Source organism: Notolabrus celidotus, chromosome 1, assembly GCF_009762535.1.
Source record: "Notolabrus celidotus isolate fNotCel1 chromosome 1, fNotCel1.pri, whole genome shotgun sequence".
NCBI lineage: Eukaryota > Metazoa > Chordata > Actinopteri > Labriformes > Labridae > Notolabrus > Notolabrus celidotus.
This window is the reverse complement of record NC_048272.1, coordinates 18876550-18887069: the sequence shown is the minus strand read 5'-3', so window position 1 is coordinate 18887069 and position 10520 is coordinate 18876550. Positions and strand designations below refer to the sequence as shown.

General features: G+C 40.0%; 1 long non-coding RNA gene across 5 annotated transcripts in view; it reads right to left on the bottom strand.

Annotated features, from left to right (window-relative positions):
- The window catches only part of LOC117810354, a 160550-nt gene that overhangs the window by 128403 nt on the left and 21627 nt on the right, over positions 1–10520 (bottom strand). The gene's annotated exons all lie outside the window — the stretch shown is intronic.

Below are 10520 nucleotides of genomic sequence, written 5' to 3'. Positions count from 1 at the left end.
CCTCTGAGGCTGGTCTACTTGTGTTGCACTTACTTGATGTATGAACTGTAACATTTAAATATGTACATAGACAAAGCATAATCCTTCACAACAGACCGTATAGAATAATTGACAGCACAACAGCTACTCTGAGTGAAGAAAACTCAGCAACCGGCCCCCGGCAAAAATAGTTTTGCATAACTGCTGTGGAGGATTCTGGATTGCCAGAGCAGAGACGGAGCAGGAATACTACACAGCTGAGCAAGTGGAAGCAAACACATTGGAAATTTTTTAAACCACCAGCTACAAATTATCTACAAAAGGAAGTATACAGTAAGAACTGCATACTGGATACTGTGTTTGAAGGTAGTATGTAGTATGACTGTTCTGTTGGATTTGTGTTGCTGTATGCTGGGACAGGCGTCGCTGGATTTCCAGAAGTAAACAATGGCCAAGCTGATAGCGAAACTGCTTCTTTAGCATCAACCTATGATGAAGACTGGTCCGATGCATACTGAGAAATTTTACCCAATCAGAACGACATCCAGGTAGTTTCAGCATAAAGCAGATTTTGGTCCTGTTCACATACTACATACTACGTATATACTGAGTTTTGGCCAAATCAGTAAGTAGGGGAGAACAGGGTTGGTTGTCACGGGTTGGTTGGCACACTTGTTATATCTTGCCACCAGAGGGCACTGTCTTTCAAATTGTGGTATGGACATTTCCAGAATTAGGATCAGAGCTCACCTACATAGTCTTCTCTTGAGTAAGACAGCAAAACCATGCATGGTGAAAATAGTTGTAATGCACAGACCCTACATTTGCCATCACTGTAACTCAGACAGTGACTGCATGTAGCCTAGTTGAGTAGGCCATTATTGTACGGCCTATCTGTTTTGTTCTTTATGTGGTTATATAGGCTGGCCTAAAGATGTATTTCCTGTTCATGTTCCTTGCTCATGTTATGTTAAAATGCATTAAGTTATGTAGGCCTATCACTCGTCAGTGCAATTAAACTTTCAAATTTAGTTCTGCCTTCTTGCCTTTTAAGAAATATTTTTCCCATTGAAATACCATTGTGACAACCACCCCCATAGTGTGTGACAACCATCCCCGTGATGGGGTTGGTTGTCGCAATGTGTCAGAGTGATAGTTAATTGCCTCTTTGTTACAATGAGTTGGAAAATGAGAGGGATACACATTTCAAGCCAACACCTTAAGCTTCAATTTAATATAGGAATGACTATTGAAAGATGTTTTGATGATGAGCAATCATCAAAACAGTAAAAAGTGTGACAACCAACCCCGTTCTCCCCTACTACAAGTATAGTAGGCGGTTTCGAAAACAGCCATTGACTAGAGTTGAAACCATAGACTGTATGAATAGTAGACGTTTAGCCGTTTTTTGAACCAGGCTGTAAACGTGTTTATTTCTGCTGTAAAGATCGTCTTTTTTGAATGGATGTGGATGCAGTTTCCGGTGTTTATGCAGCCAGCCTCAAGTAGACAAGCGACTAATAGCACTTTATAACACTTCCGCATGGGCTTTCATATTTTGAGAGCGGAGGTTGCCGCTTGGTTGAAACCCATCAGCTCCATTGCCTTACTGGAACGGCAACACACCAAACACAGATTTTGGGGCAGTTTACTGTTATAGCTCCCCCTGGTGACTGGCTGCAGAACAGGTCTCAAACCTCCATCATAGCAGATGGAACATCCAAATACAAACTAAATGTTTTAAAATGCACTTACTCATCGCCCTCAAAACTGGACATTAACATCTCATGTTTTATGACTTAAAACAGACTTAAAGGAAACATGAGAATACTGTATCTCCTGTGATAACATGAGTAGACTAGGCAAGATTCTTGAGTTGGGGTTTCAATTGAAATGCAAATTATTGTTTTGAATGATGAACTAAAGACTGTAGTTTGAATGATCAAAATGGAATAAGCAAACCAGATAGTAAAAACACAACATTAGCAACATGCTTCAGTGAAGTCAGGTGGATGAGTCAATGTCTTGGTTTGTATTTAAAGAGAAACAAGAACTTTGATGGAATTATCAGTCTCAAGAGATCCATGTCAATATAATATTACAACTCCAATTCCAATGAAATTGGGACATTGTGTAAAATGTAAATAAAAACAGAATACAATGATTTTCAAATTCTTTTCAACCTATAGTCAATTGAATACACTACAAAGACAAGATATTTAATGTTCAAATTGATAAACTTTATTATTTTTAGCAAATATTCACTCATTTTGAATTTGATGCCTGCAACATGTTTCAACTAAGCTAGGACAGGGGCAACAAAAGACTGGGAAAGTTGAGGAATGCTCAAAAAACACTTGTTTGGAACATTCCACAGGTGAACATGTTAATTGGAAACAGGTGAGTGTCATGATTGGGTAATAAAAGAGCATCCTCAAAAGGCTTAGTTGTTCACAAGCAAGGATAAGACGAGGTTCACCACTTTGTGAACAACTGTGTGAGGAAATAGTCCAACAGTTTAAGAACAAGGTTTCTAAACGTACAATTGCAAGATTTTAGAGATTTCATCATCTACGGACCAAAATATCATCAAAAGATTCATAGAATCTGGATAAATCTCTGCACGTAAGCAGCAAGGTCAAAAACCAACATTGAATGCCTGTGACCTTCGATCCCTCAGGTGGCACTGCATTAAAAACCGGCATCACTGTGTAAAGGATACCACCACGTTGGCTCAGGAACACTTCAGAAAACCACTGACAGTTCGTCGCTACATCTTATGCAAGTTAAAACTCTACCATGCAAAGCGAAACCCATATTTCAACAACACCCAGAAATGCAGCCGGCTTCTCTGGGCCAAAGCTCACTTGAGATGGACTGATGAAAAGAGGAAAAGTTTGCTGTGGTCTGACGAGTCCACATTTCAAATTATTTTTGGAAACCATGGACGTCGTGTCTTCCGGTCCAAAGAGAAGAAGGACCATCCGGATTGTTATCAGCGCAAAGTTCAAAAGCCAGCATCTGTGATGGTTTGGGGGCGTGTTAGTGCCCATAGCATGGGTAACTTGCACATCTGTGAAGGCTCCATTAATGCTGAAAGGTACATACATGGTTTTGGAGCAACAAACATTGCTTGCCATCCAAGCAATTTATTTTTCAGGGATGTCCCTGCTTATTTCAGCAAGACAATGCCAAGCAAAATTCTGCACGTGTTACAACAGCGTGGCTTCGTAGTAAAAGAGTGCAGGTACGATACTGGCCTGCCAGCAGTCCAACCCTGTCTCCCATTGAAAATGTGTGGCGCATTATGAAGCACAAAATACGACAATGGAGATCCCGGGACTGCTCAGCAACTGAAGTTGTACATCAAGCAAGAATGGGAAAGAATTCCACACAGCTTCAACAATTAGTGTCCTCAGTTCCCAAACGCGTATTGAGTGTTGTTAAAAGGAAAGGTGATGTAACACAGAGGTAAACATGCCCCCCTGTCCCAGGTTTTTTGGAACGTGTTGCAGGCATCAAATCCAAAATGAGTGAAGCTTTGTAAAAAAAAAAACACTAACGTTTATCAGTTTGAACATTAAATATCTTGTCTTTGTAGTGTATTCAATTGAATATAGTTTGAAAAGGATGTGCAAATCATTGTATTCTGTTTTTATTTACGTTTTACACAACGTCCAAACTTCATTGGAATTGGGGTTGTACATTAAAGCTTGTGCGTGTTGTATCCTCACTAAGGACTTTCACCCAGCACAGCTGCACAAAGGATGGCTTGTATGAAAAAGAAGAACAAGTAAAAATTCTGAGCCCTCAAAATATCACACAGATTTTAAATCCATCAGAAAACATCACCTTACGCAGAGCTGCACACTTAAGCGTCAAAATCTTATGCTGCTTTTCTCATCGTCTCAGGACAGGTGCAGCAGGTGTTCAGTCTTCTATGGATGCTTCCTGTGCAGCCTTATTTACATCTATTTAAATGCCCTCATTTGTTTCAGACGTGTGTATACCCTCTGGTTTATTTTCTTAACAGCCAGAGAAGCATTCTGATTGGGTGCCTGCTGCTCCTGCAGGTCTTTTAAAGACCACTGATAAGATGATTATTCCTAAAACGGGATAAATCCAGTTAAGCCAACATGTGGAAAAGTGCTCTCAGGTGCCTCGTAGTTGCAGGTCTCTTGAAGGTGGCACTGTTGGCTACAAATATTTACTATACCGATCGAAAGACGTGGTCAGAGGCTAGAGCATTCTGCAGAGAGCATCACATTGATCTATCGTCAATCGGCAGCCAGGAGGAGGATGATGCACTCTTTGCGAAAGGGGGAGCGAATAGGAAGCCCAGAGCCTGGATCGGTCTACACAGAGAAGGCAATGATACATGGAAGTGGTCCAGTGGGAGGAAAGCCTCGTTCTTTAACTGGGTTCCAAAAAACAAAACGGGAGAGCAAAATGGATGTGTGGTACAAACAAAGAATGGGTGGCGCCAACAAGACTGTGAAAGTGAATGTCTCCACTTCTACTGTTTCCACATGGACATGGTCCTGGTGAAGGAGAACCTGACGTGGGAGGCAGCGATGGAGCACTGTCGACAGCAACAGAGAGACCTGGTCAGCCTGCCTTTTGGATCTGCGATGAAATACTTCCTGAAGATAAGTTCAGAAGCTCAGACAGCCCGACTGTGGACTGGCCTGCGCTACCTGGCTGACACCTGGCTGTGGGTGGACGGGAAAGAGTCGAGGTACGAGGCGTGGGAGGAAGGGGAGAAGCCACGTTGCCCGGCCCTGAAACGCCGCTGTGGAGCTGTGTCACTGGAGGGAGCGTACTGGGAGAGCTGGGACTGTGCTGACAAACTGAACTTTGTCTGCTATTAAAGTTCCCAGGGTAACAGTTTGAGGGTGTGCCAGTGTGTGTGTGTGTGTGTGTGTGTGTGTGTGTGTGTGTGTGTGTGTGTGGTTGTGTGTGTGTGTGTGTGTGTGTGTGTGTGTGTGTGTGTGTGTGTGTGTGTGTGTGTGTGTGTGTGTGTGTGTGTGTGTGTGTGTCTGAGGTCTGCTATTTCTCCATAACAGACTGCTGCTGTCAGAACATCTAATAATAACACTCTGGAGGACTGATACTAATCAGAGATGAATTATAGCCGATAGCTGATTACAATACTGATGTTTTTCTGTTATGTTTGTAACTCTTCACATCTGTTTTTTAACTGAGCTTCAAGATTTGATGTTTTCAAATTGTAGTCCCTCCTCTGAAAATGTCTTACAATCTGTGTATCGCTCATCTTTCTCAGAGACAGAGTAAAACTTTCAAATGGTCTACATTTTCTTTTAAGTTTGAACCTCTTCTCTGAAGCAGCCGTCAGTTATTCTAGTTGGTCAGCACTAAAAGATCAGGACATAGATAAAGATAAGATGTGATTAGATACAGATAAGCTTTCTTTAGAGCTTAGTCGCTTTTAAAATCAATTCAATAATCATTCAAATCAATAAATTATCCTGTTTTTCCAGTGTCTGTATCGTATAATAAGTAGCAGTGTGATTAGTGAGAAATTTGGAGTGGGCAGGTTATTCTAGAGGAATGAAACCACATCAGGTAAGACCATTCCTGCACCGCCCTCTAGAGGCTGTACTCAGCTATAACCGCCTGCTCACTGTACAATGTTCTTAAATCTGCCTTTGCATAAACATTAAAGGTTATATTTAACTTAATAGAAGAGAATGAAACATCTTTAAATGGAAGCATTTACTCTTGCTCTGCTTTTGTTCTTTAAAGACATGGGTTGTAACATTTTACTTGTTGTGTAAAAAGATATTAAAGCTGAGATCCAACTTTGTTTTTTTGAAGTCATAAATACTTCCATTACTGGTCGACTTCCTGACTAATCTCTTTTTACACAAGGTTTGGATTACAGGTTTGTTGCAGATGCATAACTAATGTCTTGAAGAAGAATACATTATTGTGTACGGTAGAATCAAATATGTGTGTTTCTGAAACTGTCACAAGAGTAACAGGTGTATTCAGGAACATGAGAGGCCTGATGTTCTTTACAATGAAAAAAGGTGTGTTTATATCTGTATTGGTGTCAGCCTGCTCATATTTATTTTCACTGGCAGGTGGGTCTGGGTTGGCTGCCATACCAAATGATTTCCCGCCATTCTCAGACATACTCAACCAATCATAGTCCTGCATTTAGAAATGGGGTGGGTACTACAAGATTATGACGCAGGAGCAGCATCAGGCTTCTTGTAAACAGCCGAGAAAGCAGCTTCCATTGAATCAGTGCTACCAAGGTGAATTGGTCAGGTGACGTCAGGCTTTCAGCATATTGGATATTGGCAAAAATCCAATATCGTGTAACCCTATTATTATTAACTATCCCAACATAATCTTGCTCTTACAGTTTACATTTCAAAAACATCTTCAGATGGTTGCTGGACCCCCGTAAACACAGAAAAACAACAACAATAAGCAGAGATTTGTTATTGCAGCTGTCCTCAGCAGTGGTCCCATGCAGACGCCAACAAAAGCTTTGGTACAAAAATTCAACAGCCTTTGGGACGTATTCAATCAAAGCACACAGTCACAAGGCCACCTATCTCTCTGAGTGTTGATGCTCTGGAGAGGGAGTGAGAGCATGAAAAGCCTGGCTGTGCATGTGCATGTGCATGTGCATGTGCATGTGCGTGTGCGTGTGTGTGTGGTGTACAGCCACAGCAAATTAACAATTGCTGTCACCCCAGCTGATGTGACCTTTTCCCCCCTTGTTGTTACACTCTGACAGCCCATACATGCCTGCAGCAACGCTTCACTTACCAGCACACAGAGCTAACAGGCTAACGCTGTCTGCTCACCGGCTGTAAAGCTGAGTGGGTGCGAAGGTCAGTGTTGTGTTTGCTGATAGCATCGCGACAGTGACTCTAAACAAGGCCGTGACACTGTAACACTGAAGATTACTGCCACAGCAACAAGTATCAGGACGCGTGTGTTTACAACATCAACTCTGCTTGTTTGCACAACTGCTGCTATGGTTCCTATTTCCCAGGTCTTACTACACTTCCCGGGCAGTTATTCAACTATTCACACAATTTTTGGCACCTTCACAAATTCAGGGAGCACTTTACAAAACTGGTGCCACTTTACCACCAAACATATACAACATATGAAGATATGAAAATGATCAGATGCATCTTTTAAAATGCCAAACTTTCTACTAACAAGCCAAGCAACCTGATTTATGAGGAATGCTGGAAGAACTATTCAAAAAAGTACTACGTAAAAATATATAAAAATCAAATTAAAAAATTCAAGTTTGAACTATAAGTGCAGATTTTTCATTGTTATCAGATCATGAAAGTAAAAGTACAAATTACAAAGAATGCTCTCCTTCACATTAATAAAATCAATGACTTGTATTATGGCATCATTTTGGAGGAGCATAAAAAAGCAAATACGGGAAATATTTATAAATGCGATTTGATTGGACGAGAGCAATCCATGAGTGCCAATATACAGTACAACATAACAACGATTTTTGACACTGTCTATCATTCAACAAAGCAGACTTCATTACTTCACATGATGAATTTAACATAGGCGAATGAACATGTAAACATCAACAAAGTACCATGTCCTCAAACTAGTAGTGGCAGCAGCACTGAATGAATGACTGAAACAAAGATGAAATATCTGTTTTTTTTATCAATGATCCTGTGAAAACATGCTGCTTGTAGAAATGTTTTATTAAGGCAATATTAAAGTTAAAGCTCCTGTGAGGAGTTTTTAGCTAGTTTTGGAACAGACTGAAATGAATAGTAATACCTCTTAATGAGCTACAAAAGCAAATAAGACCATAATCGACAAGATATATTAATTCTATTAAGTTGTTTTTAATGCCTTAAACTGCAGCTGAGGGGTATGTTTTTTCATTTTCCTGAGCAAAAATATCCCAGTGGAGATATACATTTGATTATTAAATGACAGCAGAAAGAAGAAACAGGAAAACATAGTGTACCAGGAAAAAATCTGTAAAAGATAGGAGGTACAAGTTTTTCCACGGGGGGGGCAAAATCAACAAAAACAGAAGTTCCTCAAAGGAGCTTTAAGGATGATTTATACTTCTGCGTCACCCCTACGCAGCAGGGCCGACACAGACATGAGCACCACATACTTATGCATTGATGTGTCCGTGACGCACAGCCGCAACGCTTGAGGGCAGTGTGGTCTCTCTGATAGCCGGTCGCCTGCTTCCGGCCCCCGCTACGATCTCTGTTTACTTTTCCACAGCGATTCAGAGTGTGTTATGTTAATCTACAGCTGATACATGTTACTGTTTATCATACAGACATGATTACATGAAGAATAGAGCGGAGGAGATGAAATACACGGCCGATGAGCGGCCAATGAGAGGGGATCCCGCTGGAAATACAATGCCACCGAGCATGGCTATATACCTACTGATGCAGAATCAAAAAACAACTCAATGACAGCTTGACTGAATGAATTACAGCCCATGGGGGATGTGATCTGGGTGAATCTTGCACTATAAGCTTAACAAGTTTCCAGCAAAGCAAAAACTTTAAATAGTGCTAAGTCTCCATCTATTGAGGGTTCTTTGTCATTTCACATCAGGTAGAAGGTAGATTCCCTTTTAAATGTTCCTCATGTGTCCCTCAAAAGCCCCGGCCAGAGAGCATTCTGCTTTTATGCACCAAAACTGTGGAACTCTCTGCCTCTGGACATTAAAACAGCTAGCTCTCTGGATGTTTTTAAAAGTAAATTTAAGACTTACCTTCTTAATCTGGCTTGAGTAATTTCCTTTAAGCTCTGGACTGCATTAATACCATTATGACCATTGTTTTAACATCATTTTTATTTATTTTATTTGACACTACCGTACCATATTATGTTTTATAAATATTTTTCTGGTATTTATCTGATTTTATTTTATTGATTTGATCGTCATGGTTTTATTTTAAGTATTGTATATCCCTTTCCTTTCCAATTTTACCTAGTTATATTGTTTTCTGTCTCCCTCTTCTTCTGTGAAGCACTTTGAGCTGCATGCTTGAATGTATGAAAGAGACTTTAGAAATGAAAATGAGTTGAGTTTTTGGCCACAAAGTCTAACATATGATAAACCCACAGGATATGTTTAACACAGGACTACCTCCAAATGGGTTATTTTGAGCTTTGAAATTAGACTTCAACCTCTTTTAAACCCCATCCCATCAGCCTTATTACTTATCGTGGCAGTGGATTTGAACTTGTCAGGCCCACAACATGAAGGCACACCACCAGTGTGAACACGTGTACTTACTTTAAACGCTGTGAGAGTTTGTGAACCCTGGGAGGAGCACTTTAGCTGCAAAGAGAACTGAGCTGCTCTCCTTGTTTTTAGGGCGTTGCTCAGGCCGGGGTTTCCCGCCAAAATGGCGATGACGAATAGTGACGCGACGATTACCGTAAATCTCAGTAAAGTGGCGCTATGAGTCACACCAGTTACCGTAAATCACTCTCTAATTATCAGTGAGGGCGAAATTACATGATTTGTTGCTTTTCTTGGCCATTATTGCCAGTTACAATGAATATGGCCATTAAGTGAAACAAAGGAAAGATATGAGACTATTTTTCTTAAAAACTAAATTTAATAATCAAAATGTCAAACTTTAGCGAAACATAATCAAAGGGGGTCACTGATGCACCGTGGGGATGTATTGTACACTGGCAAAATGAAAAAAAAATCCAATGTCCATGCAAAGGTCTAGCGTTTCTGTTTTTTTTTTTTTTTTTTTATGGCATTGCTTGCTGCAAACAAAAAGAACAAAGACAAATCATGACTCATGCTGCCTCTCTTGCGCTGGTAAAAAAAACATAGGCCAACCAAGGTGCATGCTGAACTTCTGCCAGCTACCTTCCAAATAACATCTAAATATACTAAACAAATTACCAAAATCTAACTTTAATTAATTATGAAAAGAAAAGTTTAGAAAAATCAAAGAACTACTACTTATTGTTTGTAAAACTGAATTTCCCCCCTGGGGATCAATAAAGTACCTTTCTTTCTTCTCTTCTTCTAAACTAAATAAACAACTAAATACAAAAAATAAACAAATTCCTCCTAAAATAATAAAAATGAATACCGACCCTAACATATTTTGAGTTTCCCATATTTCATGCCAACATAAATTGCAACTTTTATTGATGTCTGGGGCAAATTGAGTAATTCAAGAAAATATGGCATCTTCTTAGATTTCCTGCGTCACACAAAGCAGCTGTTTATTGTCCAGTTCAGAGCCATTATGGCAACAACAGGCCTTGCCTATTTAAAGCCACAGTAGGCCTATATTTTCAGTCCATGTAGCACAAAAAGCCTACATATATATATATATATATACAAAAGATTATTTTGGTACCTCGATCCCAACACATTATACCCCATCTTTTGGAGAAAAAGTAACTCCAAATATATCAAAACTCAATCAATCAATCAATCAAGCTTTATTTATGTAGCACCTTTCATACAAATCAAGTGTAATTCAAAGTGCTTT